The following is a 17,669-nucleotide window of genomic DNA, read 5'->3' as shown; positions in this document are numbered from 1 at the left end:
GTGACAGGTGCAAGCTGTCCATAGTGAAGCTACGTGGCATGTTGAGCATGTCACCACAGGCTGACAGACACTGTATCCCCAATGAATGACACCAATCTGTTAGCCAAGTGTTAAACGTGATATGTTTGTCTGTATACTGTGACATCATACTCGGTGGGTGTAAGATGCCAGACAAGGTCAGGGTCATACTGGCCTGGGCTACATGATGACACTGTTCCTCCATGTACCATGTCATGTTGTCCAGGGAGTAATGTCTGAGGTTTTACGCACCAGCATGGACAATGATGGTGCCAGTCCTGTACTTGCTTTGTAGTGACCTGACTGCATGTGTTATGTGGCAGATCCTGGCACACGACAGACAGCACAAAGGGACTATTCCCTTGTATGGGCTGGTGAGTGGTACATCAGTGTGTCTGACAATAAGTGTCGCCTATCACAAGTATATTACGTGCGTTGTTTAGCCCGAAGGCAAGTGACTGTGTGGCATACTGACATTGTGAACTATGTGAGATGTGGGTATTGTAGTGGGGTAGCAGTTGTGTGTGTGCCTGCTGTGGAGGTCTCTGCTGCTTAGGCAGAGTTCATTTATAGCATCCGAGTATGTGTATGTGTGATAATGTGGTTTGAGTGCTGTCGCCAGAGGATATGTGAGACTGATATGTGGTGTGTGTCGTTATCCTCACCACCTGATAGACTATGCCAGTCATGGGTGGAGAGAGTTCAGCACCCTGTATGTCTCTATAGGTGCATCTCACACATATATCTGGGTTTGTTGTGAGGAGGAGAGTGTTGTCTGTGTACATGAGGCAGATGTGACATTGTGTCTACATCACAATATTCACCAGCTGGACTGGAGAGTGTACACATAGCCGACCCCTGGACATGCCGGGATATCATCATGACATACTCTGTAGCCAGATGACAAAGGATCAGTAGGGTGTTAAGTGTGTAAACGAGTATAACAGGGATTAGTGCTCAGGTTTGTTGGTGTTCTGGAAAGAGTAGCTGAGAAGGAGTCTAGACTGAATCATGACACCTCCAACAGCTCTGTCATATATAGCAATGTACACACATATATGTCATGAGCCAGGGCCAACTGTACCTGACTGACAATGTCGACATCCTGACAGACAGGCCCATATATACATACCCACCTCCCACCGACGATAGTCCATATCATCATACCAGGATATATCACATGTAGAATGGATGAACAGCTACCCCCAATGCTAAAAGCATGGCATCAAGTGGACTACATTGATTCCCAATATGTGCCATGCATAAACTACAGAAAAAACAGATCCTGCACCTGAACGGTCAGCTGAAACTCCCCCCCCACACAGGATGTGGAACTGTTGAATGTGTTACAGCAACATATGGCACTCCACACAAGTGTTGGTGCTCAACACACCATGGGAAGTACAGTCCAGTATGCCTGTGAAGTATGATCTGCAAGGCCATGGAGTCCATCATGGTTGAAGTCATAAACCGAGCTATTGGAAGCTGACATACACACAACCCTACTAACCGTGGTACGTTCATGTGCAGATCATGGTTCCCAAACATGCTAGACTGTTTGCAAGGCAGCCACACAGGACATACATCACTGAACACGGCTACACATGTCTCACATACACTTTGAATAGCCCTTTATCAACATCCCAGACACATGTAGTACCCACAAAACCAACAAGCTGCGCATAAATATGTGTTGACATATGAAGGAATGTCGATTTGTCCACAGATAGATCACACAAGGTAAAGATTATGAGTTCCTGTTCCAGCTGTTGACACCTGACGACCCACATGGACCATTCCTGGAATGGCATAAAACAAAGTGTACACACATTACCATATCCAGTCTGATGATGTCACCACCCTAGAAATACAGACAGAGAAGGGAAACCACCCAGTAAAGCAAATAGCGCGCTGTGCTAATGCGTCTCTCTCTAGTATCATAACCTAGTTGGGTAGGGGTTTGAATCCTGCAAACACTGACTGTGTCTGTGTGTGGGGGATGTGTGTATGTGTGTGCAATTCTCCTTGAAAGGAGTGGCCTTTTTGAAAACTGGGAAAACACACTAAAGATGTACATTCCTCTTTGGAAAGACTGATGATGTCACCACCCTAGAAATACAGACAGAGAAGGGAAACCACCCAGTAAAGCAAATAGCGCGCTGTGCTAATGCGCCCCTCTCATAACATAGTTAGGTAGGGGTTTGAGTCCTGCAAGTGCTGACTGTGTGTGTGTCCCTCTTGGTCAATGCGGTGTGGGTCTTGCTTTTACTATGTTATGGCATATTATGATTACAACAGTAAGTGCATTGCACATGTCAGGTATATGCATTGCAAATATATATGTGTACATGTTCCCTTAATCAGTACATAGGTGTGAAGCCTGCATACTACATGAATACATTTGTTGCCATTGACAGGTTGTGCCACAGCTTCTCAGATCGTAGGTCACATATGTTAGTATGTGACAGGCCCATCCACTGTCTTGATCCGTGGCCAAGGTCATCTGTGCCACACACACCCATGACAGTTACTTTACAGTAGTGTGAGTGAGGGTATATGCCTGGGGTATATGTCAGGCATGTTCATACACAACAACGACTGCCAATAATGGACAGTCTTTATAGGTGTACAACCGCCTTGTGGATATGCATCCAGGCCTCCAATGTCTCATGTGACACACCTTGGGACTCTACAATACCTATGGATATGTGGATACCAAGGGACACAACATAACATGAGGCTGTATGTACACATTGGTACCCAACATACATGTTGAGGGCTACCACCTATGTGGTACCGACGGGATAGTAAGTATATTACATGTGGATGACTATGCCATAGTCGGCTTACTGCAATACAGCATGTATCACATGACAGGCATCTGTCTGTATGATACCCTTGTGTAGGATATGTGTCCCATCCAGGGAATGGATTGTAGGCCACTGCATGCATTACCAGATGTGGATGGACACATACCTAGTGTGTTTGCATGTACCTAAGGGGGCTATATGCCAAACAGGTGTGGACACAGGAATGGGTGGCGGTAATTACCACTGGTTAGTGTTATAGTGTAGCACGTGAAGGATACAACTGTTACTGAGTTCCCTACGACTGTGAGTCATTTGTCAGGACATCATCCAATGATTGCTTATAGTCATGCTGCTGAGGTTATGTATACTACCAGACCGCAAAACATTGACAGATACTAACAGTATCTCCCACAGCATGGTGTCTACCCATGTCATACACACGTCTACCCATGTTAGTACATAACTGTAGTAAAATGCATACTGGCCATTGAAAGATACTATGACATGTTAACAATGTGTACAACAGGGTATGCCACATGTCCCATGTGTCCACTATGCACGTACATACAGACAGTGCGCACCCACCATGTTCATAGATGTACACTTGCTAATCTGTACTATATATATATATATATATATATATATATATATATATATATATATATATATATATATCCGGATATATTCATATATATCTGTATATATCTATATATCTCTGTATATATCTATATATGTATATATCTATATATCTACATATATCTATATATCTACATATGTACATATGTACATATCTATATATCTGTATATATATATATATATATATATATATATATATATATATATATATTTTTATATATATACACACGTATATATCTCTCTCACTCTATAGATATATAGATATATATATATATGTATACATATATATATATATATATATATATATATATATATATATAAAAAAATACATACAGGTATATATACACATACTTGTAAACATCCATTGCTGTACATATACATGCACATATAGGCACATATACTGGCCACCTTTCATGTTAGGAATATCAATCATTAAACCATTGTGAGACATACAATTATGTAATAATATTTCACAGTGTTGTGCGGAATGCATTTTGCTGTCCTCAGGCCATATAGCTGTAGCAGGCCTCACTAGCTCAGTCCCACAGCATTTAACCACCACATGACATATACCTGCACTGCTTGCTGTTTTCAATGCCACACACTACAACCTACATAGATATGTGCACATAGCAACCTTCAACTACATATATATGTCTAGCCTTCACTAACAGTTGCAGTATGTCCCTTGCCCAATGCACATCTGCATTTACATATAGATACGGACTGCGCCCACATATGGAGGGTTCACAGTATGTACAGTACCCTTCAGACACATCATTCAGATGCCAGCAAATACATATCTGTATCATACCTTACCTTTGTATTTCTTACCTCTGTCTGTTGTACCTGTTGACGTTTACTTTTCTTTTTAAATATTTTTTTTTTTGGTGTCTCCAAGCACCTCTGTTCATTTGTTTGTCTGTCTGTCTGTCTGTCTCTCTCTCGCTTGCTCTCTCTCTCTCTCCATATGCTGCAATGATATTATTGCATGTGTGGACAGCAAGTACAGGCTGCTTTTGTAGGTATCTGCACATGTGCATGTGATGGCCTCTACATCAATTGGTGCTCACCATTTAGTAATTGCATGCAGCCTGCTGTGTGCTAATTGCAGTTCTCACTGTGATTTCAGGACACTGCTATAAAATGATAGGTTAGGTAGGCGTAGGCCTTTCAGTTTTGCAAGGTGGGGACCATGCTTGTTTGCTGTGGACACTGTTGTGTGAGTCAGAAGGTTGGTATATGTCTCATATCTGAAGCTGGGTTGTAGCCAGTGAAATGCATGTTGTACTGAAACCTGACTGTTGCTTCTTCCAGTACACTCCCTTCAGTGTGTCAGTTTACTCACACCTCCTAATGCTAACACTGGATACATGTGAGTATGTATTTTCTTTTGGAATTAGGGAATTAACTAGCATACAACAGTGGTTATTGCAATGTATTGCTCTGGCTTTCCTATTTTCCCTTTACATTCACTCCTTGTAATGCATGTTACATTTCTTTCTTGCAATGTAATGCTATGGCTTTCCTATTTCCCCATTACATTCACTCCTTGTAATGCATGTTATATTTCTGTCTTGAAATGTATTGTTCTGGCTTTCCTATTTTCCCTTTACATTCACTCCTTTTAATGCATGTTACATTTCTTTCTTGAAATGTATTGTTCTGGCCTTCCTATATTCCCTTTACATTCACTCCTTGTAATGCATGTTATATGTCTGTCTTGAAATGTATTGCTCTGGCTTTCCTATTTTCCCTTTACATCCACTCCTTTTAATGCATGTTACATTTCTTTCTTGAAATGTATTGCTCTGGTTTTCCTATATTCCCTTTACATTCACTCCTTGTAATGTATGTTATACGTCTGTCTTGAAATGTATTGCTCTGGCTTTTCTATTTTCCCTTTACATCCACTCCTTTTAATACCTGTTACATTTCTTTCTTGAAATGTATTGCTCTGGCTTCCCTATTTTCCCTTTACATTCACTCCTTTTAATGCATGTTATATTTCTTGCAGCACCAAGTTATTGTATATCTGCTGTGGCTTAGTGGTATGTCATGCAGACTAGTGAGTCCAAGGTATGGGGTTTGAGACTGACAAGGATATTTTATTTTGCTGCTGAGCAGACTACAGGCCTTGTCATACAAAGTGACTAAGGCACTTTTAAGCAGTTGAGCGTGGGTTTGCGTGATGCTTAGCGATGCTTAGCTAAGCGCACACAAGCTCACACTCAAGCACGCACGTAAAGCGCTGCCAAACTCTGGGAAACTTTATTTAGCTGGGTAAAGTGCTGCTAAACTCTGGGCAACTTTATTTAGCTGGGTAAAGCACTGCTAAACTCTGGGCAACTGTATTTAGCTGGGTAAAGTGCTGCTAAACTCTGGGCAACTGTACTTAGCTAGGTAAAGCACTGCTTAAATCCTTATATCAAATCAAAATGGTCATATCATACCATTCCACATAACCTGCTGGTAAAGACCCACTGAACAAGATTTGTGTTACGGCATTCCTATTCTCTCTTTACATTCCCTCATAGTAATGCATGATATATTTATTACAGCACCAAGCTATTGTATATCTGCTGTGGCTCAGTGGTAATTCATGCAGTCTAGTGTGTCCAAGGTCCGGGGTTCGAGACTGACAGGGGTATTTTATTTTGCTGATGAGCAGACTACAGGCCTTGTCATACAGAGTGACTAAGGCACTTTTAAGCAGTTGTAAGCGGGTTTGCGTGGGTTTGCGCGATGCTTAGCTACGCTTATCTACGCTTGGCTAAGCACACACGAGCGCACACCCGCTGACTACTGCTTAAAAGTGCTTACTCCTGCTAACACTCACTCTAATTTCTTTTAAAGAAAATAAAATGGGGAAATAGGAATGTGGTGACAAAGTGGTCACAAAGAGGGTAGGACAGTAGGAAAACAAGCTCGGGATGTGCAGGAAGGATGTAGGGAAGGCCCATAGCTACCCAATTCTTTACCAGCAACAGCTGTGCATATGTTAGAAATTTAGAAATTTAGAGTGAGATTTGAAACCTTCCACCCCTGAGAGAGGAGTGATGACAACAAAGTATGTTGTACAGCCAGTTGTAATTATCAGTTTACATGTCCAGCAGACATGTGTGCGAAATGGGCAGCTATGTATGGGGCGTAATTTTTTTGCGGGTACAGATTGCCCTTTTTCTTTTTTTTTTCAGGTAACAGTGGAATGTGAGGTAAAGGAAGTAGGAATATTGGGGGAGCTGGGTTGGGGAGGTTAACAGACAAGACAAACAAGACGCATACAGGGGCGGAGTATGACGCATGTGGTGGGTACACACAATTGACGGGGACGGATGTTTGGATATCGCAAGCCCATGAGCCCACAGATGGCAACAGTGGAACTGAAATCCCCACCCATGGGCAGTTACCACTGCGCCTTCACAGTCCAGGCCGGGGCTGTGCTGTGGGCTGGATAGGAGGGGCAGGCACATCCATGAGTTGCAACACTCTCGCCTCAAGCTGGCATAGGGGATCAGTCACGGAATGCCTGATCTCACTACGCACCACAGACCGGACCCTTTGGAGGGTGAGTGGAGGCTCTCCTCCGGCCACGCTTGCAGAGGGGGGGTGAGCCCCATCCCCTGCAGCACTTCCACCCGAAGGTGGCACAGGGCCACGGGAGGAGGTCCCGGGCTGGGCACTGGTGCCAGGTGCAATTGCCAGCTGAGGTGGGAGAGGTAGGTCCGCTGGGACCCGCCTTCCCAGTTGTCCTATGTTTAGCAGTATTTAATGGCATTTTGGGTTAGTAACAAACAACACCATTCCAAATTAGTTGTAACAGCATGCATTAGTATTCCCATTAACCAAACACACATGAATTCCAAACGTTGAACAGCAAGCATAACACATGCATATTTAGAACAACAGTGGACATTCCAACAGCATGCAAGGTTGATTGGTGGCAACAGGCCATCAGGTTTGAATATGTGAACAGGGCACATGCATCAACGTACATGCAGATATGTATAAACCAACAGGACAAATGTCCATAGGAATTAATTGTGAATACACATACCCAGTTTGGTGCGGAATGGCATTATTTGTGAACATAACGTAGGGTGGTAAAATATTACATTAACAACTTAAAATACCTATGCGTATACTGTACATTCCTACTAGATGCAGATATATATCCCCTACATGTATTAGTACAGTTCCCTGTATGTAACCTTAGAAATGTTGGTGATGGAGATGTTACTGCTACATTAATATACATCCCATTTGTATTCCTATATGTTCATATCTGGCTGTGTTCAGGTAAAGTATCCTGCTACATTTGAACAGTTACGTACAGTTCTAGCAACACACTGACATTTGTGGGATCACAAGCACAAGCTGCTCATGTACTGGATTAACATGTACATACTATACATGAAACAGTTGAGGACTATAAATATTATCTGAGATACTGGCATTCCCATCAGCCAGTTTATATGGGCCTAGACAACTGTGGATGTTCAGCATTTCATACAACCATACTATCTCCATAATGCAAGGGTACAACAACATATTCAAAATGTGGGACGGACACAGTCCAGGTATTGTACTTTATTAAAAACATTTCACTCTTTGGTTGTGGCTGTCTCATTCATTTCATTATGTAGTGCATGCAGTATACCTTTATTCCAGACTTCTTACACCTTTATTGGTAGCTTCAAACTCTTTCTCACACTCTCTCACTTATTTTATATTTACATTTCAGGATGGTAGTTAATTCCAGGCTTTATTAACATTTATTACTGGGTTACAACAATCCTTTCCAGCTGACTCACTTATTTCATATGACAGTATATACAAGGATGTATTCAAGACTTGTCTGTCCTTTATTGATGGATTAGAACACTCATTTTCAGGCTAAAGCAGTTATCTGATATTACAATACAGGTGGAAACTCTATTTGAGACTTGTTTACTCTTTATTAATGGATTACTATACTCTTTTTCATGCTGCATCACTTATCTGATCTTAGAATACTAGCAGAAGCTTTATTCTAGGCTTATTTGACCTTTATTACTGGGTTACAACACTGAACTATTTTACAGGCTGTCTCACTTATATTCTATAATAATAATACCAGCTGAATAATTACTAACCTGCCTGGTGGCGCAGCCTTACCAGCCTATCAGCATAGGTTTGCCGATTCGTGGAATGAACACCTGCAGCTGTAATATAAATGAAGGGATACTGGAACATACCTATCCATACCATAGGCTAGGATAGCATTTCTTACATACTTAATTACATGGATACTTACTCAGTAGTGGGGCATTGGGCATATGACGGGGGTCCTGGATCCATTGGTTCAGTTGGTCCTCCTTTCGTCGCTTCAGGTCCGCATGGTGGTGACGGACCTGCTCACCAGTCCTGGGAATGCCTGTGGCACTGGTAAGATCATGTGCCAACTGGTTCCACCCCTCTGCCTTATATGCTCCCTATTGAACCTGGCCATGCATGAGTCGGCCTTCATGTTGGTGGACTAGGAGCCAAACCATATATTTGGACTCCTTAATGCCCCACCTTTGCGCTCTAAAGCGATTACCCTGTCTGATGCCTGCCATCCTGACTGCAAATGGGTACCACAATCAGTTATGGTGAGTATTCCCACCTATGGGGGTTAAATATGCCACATTTCCCACACTTTTTTGTGATTGGCCATTTTTGAGAATTCTAAGCTGACTGCAGACCTGCTTAGTAATGGTTAATCTACCATTTCATATATATGTATGCTAATAGTGGCTGTTTCTCCTAAGCCGTCATGGCGTAGTGGTTCTGTGCTTTGATTATGATGCACAGGGTCCTGGGTTCGAACCTTGTCACTCTTTTATTTTAATACTGGCTACACAGGCTAGGGAGTGTGGCTGTGTTTAAGCAACCTAGCTCTACGTTGCTCCATGGTGCCCTGGTTGGTGTGACGCACACGTCCGCACAAACACATTGCGCTGGGTAAAGTGCTTTTAAACTTTGGGCAACTCTCTTTAGCTGGGTAAAGCGCTATTAAACTATGGGCACCTCTGTTTAGCTGGGTAAAGCGCTATTAAACTATGGGCACCTCTGTTTAGCTGGGTAAAGCGCTATTAAACTATGGGCACCTCTGTTTAGCTGGGTAAAGCTCTGCTTAACAGCAGGCTATTATATATCTGGATCCTTTAAAACATATATTTTGTTCACTGAAACATTGGCCATTTCACTGCTTTTAATAAAATTTTAATCATATATGTCTGGTATTATTTCAAATACTGATTTAAAACATAAATAAGAAGGGAAGTGGTGGGACTCGAACCGTGAATGCCTCCTCTTTGTGCATACGCTCTACCATTATGCCATTGCAATTTGGTGTGATTTGCATAAACATTCTTTCTTATGCTCTTTCATGTCGGAATTGCTAAGTATAGCTAAGCAATGGGCACACCCACGCACACATGTGCAAATACGGGCATTTATATCATGGCTTTTAAAAAAAATAAATAAATATTTTACTTTTTGTAACTGTGATGGAGGTTTACAGTGTCAGGGAGTGTGGTGTTGGGTGCAAGTACATTTGAGCAAACTCGCTCTTGTGTGTTCACATTTTGCTTTTACTACATTTGCAGGGGCGTGGACATTTAGACTGCTCGGCAGTCGGACACGGCCCTGCTTTCATACTCGGTCCGTGTAAGAGTTACGGTTGAGTCAGCGTGCCCTCATGAATATTCATGGCACGCTGACGTCATACCATTCAACTGCAGCCTCCGAGTAAGACTTACTAAGTCTTACATGGAGGATTCGTGAATCTGGGGGATGGTGTTTTGCTTAACTTAGAAAATAATTCATAATGTTACTACTGTTGCGTTACGTTAGTTTGTACATGCACTGTTATCAGCACTGTAGCATGCCTTTTTTAATAAAAAATGTATTCATTCCTGTTTGTTATTAGTACTGACTATGGAATTAAGATTCATTTTACTGATAGGGCTAATGTGAACTTCGTTGACAACACTACATTTTGTTATAGTCCCATTACACAGAATCAACACAAAATTCCCCATTAAAGATTGAATGATACTCATCAAATACTTACCAGCATGAAAAAAAAAAAAAACAATAAAAAATAAAATAAGTCTTTCTTTAGGGGAAGACCCCTACATTTCCCACACCTTACAAATATTTGCTAATTACATGGATGCACAACAGTGGTACAGTTCACAGCAGTCCCACTGAAAAAGTGATGCTGCTACACATACTAAACATTAAGCAAATAAACAGAACAAGAAATATGACCTAGAAACACCCACCATGTAAGAATGTGACACATCAAAACACATCCATACAACACAAAATACACAAAAGAAACAAGTTTAACTTTGATTACAACATTGCCAAGCACTCACTTAAAAAAAAAAAAAACTAAACAAAATACCCAAGGAAAAACAAACTCAAATCATACTGAGTAATCATTCAATTAAAAGAAGCCCTAACACAACCAAACAAAAAACAAAAACAATATTCCTTTGATATAACGAAATGCTCATCATGAGCAATGAAATTCACTTTAAAACAACACAAACCGGTAAACCCTGTGCAAGTGTAGGGTAAAATTTTCTGTGCTATGCGTAACAGCATGTTGAACTTTTTCATTTCATGATTTGCAAATACATTTATTTATTTATTTATTTACATCTGTTTATCGGGTAATGTCCAGTAGACAAGAAGTCCTCTTTCAGTGGAGACCCGGGGAGAAAAGCTCCAATGATCATAGAATACAATAGCATAAACTGAGTCAGATATGCACAGAGATACAGGTATTATATAACAAGACAGTAAATAAAATGTAAAAAACATAGTACATAGGTGGAAAGACAGTAGTGAAAAGAATGCACTAACTATGATATCAACATTTAACTTAGTATGAAAAACTTTTTTTTTTGGTTCAGTGGGACCAACAACACAGGATATAGGAAGCTATGGCCAAAGTAGTAGAGAAATGATGGTGGGGGTGGGGGAAGGTTTAGTCTGGAGCAGAGCATGGCCACAGCCAATGTGTTATGAGATATTGTTTTAGTTCCTGCTTAAAGTATCTTGTATGGTTAATAGATAGGATTTGTTGAGGGAGTGAGTTCCAGATTTTAGCAATCTTGTGACAGGATAAGGAGTCCCCATAAGAGTTAAGTGATTTATTTATTTTAAGTAGGAATTTGTCCGCTGATCTAAGAGAGTTAAGATTTCTGTAGGGCTGGACTAGGTTAGTTAGGGCTGGGCAGTGCTCAGGTTTATACATCACTGTGTGGGCGATCAATAATTGGTTTAGTGTAAGTACATTTGGGAGTTCTAACCATTCTAGTTGTTTGAGGGCAGTACAATGATGTGTTTTTTGCAGTAGGTTGGTTGTACATTTGGCTATCTTATTGTAGCAGGATTCAAGTTTATTTAGTTCAGTTTTAGGGAGGTTTATGAATATATGACAACAGTAGAGAAGCGAGGATAATAAATGGGTTCTTGCAATAGCCAGTCTAGCATGGTCTGAGAGATAGGGTTTAGCTCTGTAGAGTGCGTCAAGTTTAATATGGACTTTCTTTAATAGTTTGAGCAACATGTTTATCGGATTTTAATGCATTGTCTATGGTAAATCCCAAGGAGTTTAATGTGTTCAACTGGTTCAATTTTAATGCCATCTGAAGAGAAAATAGAGAGGGATTGACAATTAGCTAGTGAGGAAGGATTTGAAAAGACCATAAGCTTAGTCTTATTAGGATTTAGTACCAGTTGATGGGCGGCTAGGTATTTTTCAATATTAGTAAGGGCAGTCTGGGTCTTCTTGTGAAATGTCTCAACTGTTGGTGCTGAGCAGATGAGTGAGGATTCATCTGCGCGTTAAATGATGTTAGCTGGACTAGCAGCTGTTGTAAGGTCATTGGTAAAGATTGTAAACAGTAATGATCCTAGGATTGATCCTTGGGGGACCCCTACAGAGATGGGAAAGTGGGAGGATAGTTTATTGTCCCATAGGGTAGCTTGTTGCCTGTTTCAGATGTAGCTATAGAACCAATATAGGGTCCCATGGCAGAGGTTGTAATTGGCAAGTTTGTTTAAGAGGATTTGATGTGATACAGTGTCAAAAGCCTTTGATATATCAAGAAATGTAGCAGAGACAATTTGATTGTTATTTTTTAGGTAGTTTATAGAATTGGTAAAGCTAATGAGTGCTGTACTAGTGCTGTGTTTTGATCTAAAACCATGTTGAGTAACAAAAAGAAGGTTGTTATTTTGGAAGTGGTCAATTATTTGTTTATGTATACACTTTTCTAAGATTTTTGCTAGCAGTGAAAGTAAGGCTATGGGTCTGTAATTAGATATGTCTTTGGAGGGGTCTCCTTTATGCAGTGGAATGATATGGGATATCTTCCATAAGGTGGGAACATAGTGTTCGGTAACCGAGCCGTTAATTAGGATTGATATTGGGTATGAAATAGATGGGGCAGCTAATTTCAGAAACTCACCTGGTAATTGGTCAGCTGCAAGGGTACATGGCTTTACTTTAGATTGTAAGTGTTGTACGTAGCTTGTTCGAATGGGCTGAAGTTTAAATTGGGTTTCTGCTGGGCCGGATGGAGTGGGTACAGACATGGGTGGGGTAGAAGTGTTTTGTAGCAGGGAGGTTATTGATTTAATAAAGTGGAAGTTGAATTGAGATTCAATAGGTTCTCTGGTATTGTTGGTAGTTGGAATTGGGGGAGTGGGTTTACCTGGTTTTAGTAGGTGGTTAACTGATTGTCAATATTTTTGTGGATTTGTTGCATATTTTATTTGGCAAGTTAGAAAGTATTTTTTTTGTCTATTTTGATTTGTTTCTTAGCTTGACTTCTTAGTTGTTGGAAAGTAATGAGATTGTCATGATGTTTGTTAGAAAGATAGAGGGACCACACTTCATCTCTTAGTCTAAGTAGTTGGATTGTCTCTTTTGCTAACCATGGGAGTTTTTTGGATTTCGAATTAATTTTTCTGGGTGGGGCAAGTTTATTTAAGATTTGTAGAAAATTTTCATTATACATTAAATTACTTTCTATCTTATATCATTTTAAAGCTTTAAAAAACTTTTCTGTGGGCTTCCTAGCTTCTTTCATTACCTTAAGCATGTCCTCAAAAAAAGACGTCTGTATGGAATCAAAATCCTATCACCCACAGTGTCAGTTGAAGATTGGACAGGTCAGAACAGATGAGAGATCTCTTGTCTTGTGTGAGTAGGTCCACCCTGTGAGGTAACTTGTGATAATTGTCCTTGGCTAAATGCAGAAGAAGAGGGAACCAATGCTGTTTCGGTCAAAAGGGAGTCACCAGTAAAATTTTGGGAGCATCCTGTTGTATTTTGAACAGGAATTTTGAGATGAGGGGGAAGGGGAGGAAAGGCATAAAGGAACATCCCCTTCTAGGAAAAAGACAGGGCATCCACCATCCAGACCAGAGGACCTGGGACTTTGGCACAAAAAAGAGGAAATTGTTCAGAGGGAAGGCAAAAAGATCCACTTGAGGAGTACCCCACTGGTGGACAATGTCCAGAAACACTTCACTGTGAAGCATCCACCCATGAGATTGTGTTATGGACCTGCTCAGAGAGTCTGCCACAATGTTCTGACCTAAGGGGAATATAAATTGCCTGAAGAGTCACACAATATTGGACAGCCAGTTCCCACACTAGAAGAGCCAACTGGCAGAGGAGATAACATCTTGTCCCACCTTGCTGGCTGACATACCACATCACTGCGGTACTGTCTGTACATACTTTGTGAGGTCCTGTGGAGAATAGAGGATGAAATGCTTGAAGTGCCAGCAGAAGAGGTCTCATCTCTTTGACATTGATGTGTTCTTTACTTTGATGAGGTAACCAACATCTGAAGCATCTGCAGACAACTCCTGAGAAGGAAGAGGGGGTTGAAAAGGGAGCCCTGGACTGAGAGTCAACTGCTGAATCTACCACTGAAATTCCAGCCTGAAGCATGAAGAAGAAGAACTAAGACATCCAGGGGAAGAAAATGCTGAAGCCAAACTGACTGTAGAAACCACTGAAGTTTTCTCATGTGAAATTTGGCAAAAGGGAACATAGGAATGGAGGAGGCCATAAAACCTAGAGCTTTCAGAAACTCCCTGGGTGTGATCAAGACCAGAGGAAGAAGGGACTGAAAGAAAGAAATTAAAGTCAAGGCTTAGGAGTAGGCAAGGATGCCAGCATTGGAATAGTCTTGATCCTGCACTCCAGAAATACATGATCCAGTGAAGGAGTCAGAAAGGACTTTTGGAAATTTATAGTGAACCCCAGGCTTTGCACGAGGGAAAGGCAAAGTGAAGATGCTGCAACAGAATCTCTGGACAGGATGCCTGAAACAGCAGAGCATCCAAGTAGGAAAAGACTTATATCCCCCTTAGCCTGCAAAAAGCAATTACAGGAGTGATGCATTTGGTGAACACCCTTGGGGCAGTAGAAAGGACAAAGGGCAAGACAGAGATCTGAAAATGACAGAAAGCAACAGAGAAACATAAAGACTTGATAAAAAGGGGATGAACAGGAATGTGAAGATAAGCATCATTGAGGTACAGGACACTAGAAAAGCTTGAGGAAGCAGCAGAGGGAACAAAGTCTGAAGGGACAACATCCAAAAGGAAGAGACCTTCAGAAAGGTGTTTAAGTGAGAAAGGTCTAGAATGAGTCTCCAAGTGCCCTCTTTCCTGGGAACCAAAAACATTCTGGAGTAAAACCCCCTTCCCCTTTGTGAAACCAGAACTTCCTGGATACTTCCTTGAGTCAAAAGATCCTGAAGCACCCCTGGAAAGAAAGCCAACTCTTCCTGAGGGGATTGAGGAATGCCATTGAAAGGGAGAAGAGATTTTCAAAGATTCAAAGAAACTTTACTGTCATTTAAGAAACACAAGTGCTACCTAAATGAAATTTCGAGTGTCAGTTCTTTCACAGGAGAAAACAAACACAAAAAGACAAACATGCTAGGTATTAAAGAATAAACGATAACTCTAGTACAAAAGTAAATATCTAGGTAGCTGACGCACATACTTGTACATTATTTACATACACTGGACAACAGTGACTACTAGATGATTGACACATGAAAAGAAAAGTACACAATACACAGAGGTGAGACTGGGACCATAGAGGTGAGATTCAGACCATATAATACCCTAAGTGGATAATGGACAGAACCCAGGAATCCTGAGTAATGGTTAACCAAACGGGAAGGGATAGGGAAAGACAAAGAGAAAGAGGCTAATCAGACAGCACCTAGTTTGTCAGGAAACAGAAATTTCTGTGTCACAGCAGTCTGGGTAGCTTTAGCAGAAGGAGCCCTTTTACCCCCATTTATACCCTTGGGAGGAGGACAAGACTGCCTACAAACAAGGGCTGGATTATTAGGGTAAATTTCTTTGAAATTTAGGCACAAGAGAAACAAAAGCATGTTTAACTTCCTGTACAGCCTTGCCCTTATCCCTGAAGAGACTTAAACAAGTCATCATCAGCTGCACCAAATAAGTATTTGGTATCCAGAGGAGCATCCATCAACTTAACCTTAATATCATCAGGTAAAGGTTGAAGCCGAAGCCAGAAATATCCCCTCTTCACAGAACCAAAAGCAGCAGCTGTGGAAGAAGCATCTGCTGCATGCATTATAACTGCACTTAATAGAATGGCTGAGAAGAGGTCCCCAACAAGGAGAGAGCAGAAGTCTTCTTTTCAGAATCAGGGCTATCAGAAATTACCTGACAGGTCTGAGAAAGAACAGCCAAAATGTATCTGGGCATATCAGCCTGATAACTGACAGAACTAAAAAACAAACCTTCTTACCTAGCCTTTACATAGTCCTGCTGTCTTTATCAGAAGAAAGAAGCTTTGTAGAAGGCAGTAACTGAGATGGCTTGTCAGATGCCACAGATACCACAGAGGGGTCAGATGAAGGACATCTGTAAAGGAATTTGCAATCCACAGGCATCCTATAAAACCTATCATTTTTATTTAGGGCAGGGGGCTGGGAGCCTGGATCCTAAGATGCAGTGGAAAAGGCATCTGACAAGGCAGCCAAAACAGGAAGGACAGCAGAAGGTATGGGAGAGTCCATTTGCAGAAGCAAATGATACCTCTTCTGCACCTCAGAAACCTGGCCACAATCCAATTTAAAAAATTCCATCATCCTGGAAATTATGTCCCCAAAGGAAATCTCCTCAAAAGGAGTGTCAGGACTAGTGGACTCCTCCTCCTCAGAACCACAGTCTACAGGAGAAGGAATCTGGACGAATAAGTAAGGGATTCCTCATCTGAATCCACCTCTTCCTCAGAGTAAATTTGTTACCTACGCCTTTTATGAGGAGTAGAAGATCAAGGTGGAGCAGGAACAGAAACTCCCTGAGGAGGATTCAAAGCCATAAGAGCATTAAAGAAACCCTGATTGAAACTGTGCCATTCACTCTGAGGGTCCTTAGATGTGGGAGAAACATGCTTTGTTTTTTTGTTTCTTTTTCAAAAGGACTTCTGTCCTGTAAAACTTAGAAGGCTCAGATGCTGGATGACATTCCACAGTCGTAGTCGGAACTCCCTCCCAACCAAAATATTAGGAACACCCAAGGCCCTTTGGTAATAACCAGCTGTGGTTCCCCTGAACATCCAAAGAGGATGTCTGCAAGGCCTCCAGAGACGTGAATGAGGTCAGAGCCACGCCTGGCTCCAAAGCAGTCGAGGCAGATGAATCCAACAGAGGAGCTGGATGATCCTCCAGGCTTTCACTAGCCTTGGGATAGGCATCCAGTGGAGGTAGTACAGCAGAAGAATCGGATCTACACTTCTTGTTCTTCTTCTTCACGGATGGCTGACCCTCAGAGTGGGAAATTCCCTCCATAGTGTCTTTCACTAAAAGCTTAGTTGGTTCTCCAAATACAGGGCCAAACAGGAAAGTCAACTATGGATAGTCTTTGGGATGAAAGCCTGACAAATGGAACAGGACGTATGGTCGTGGAAAGCACCAAGACAAAATAAGCACTGTGATGGTCTTTATGGGGAATCTGTCTCAGGCACTGGCATTTACCCTTTCTGGATGATATAAACTCCACAAGCAACAAACAAAAGGAAGAAAAGATAAGCTCAAAACCCCCCAATGGATCACTTACCTGAAATGACCTCGTGAGCCAGTAACGAAG

At 41.5% G+C, this 17,669-nt stretch overlaps 1 protein-coding gene across 1 annotated transcript in view; it reads right to left on the bottom strand.

Annotated features, from left to right (window-relative positions):
• The window catches only part of LOC122796644 (copine-3-like), a 1,024,312-nt gene that overhangs the window by 260,950 nt on the left and 745,693 nt on the right, over positions 1-17,669 (bottom strand). The window lies entirely within an intron of this gene.

This window comes from Protopterus annectens, chromosome 3.part0, assembly GCF_019279795.1.
Source record: "Protopterus annectens isolate FY-2018-M chromosome 3.part0, PAN1.0, whole genome shotgun sequence".
Classification (NCBI taxonomy): domain Eukaryota; kingdom Metazoa; phylum Chordata; order Ceratodontiformes; family Protopteridae; genus Protopterus; species Protopterus annectens.
This window is presented reverse-complemented; position numbering and strand designations above follow the sequence as displayed.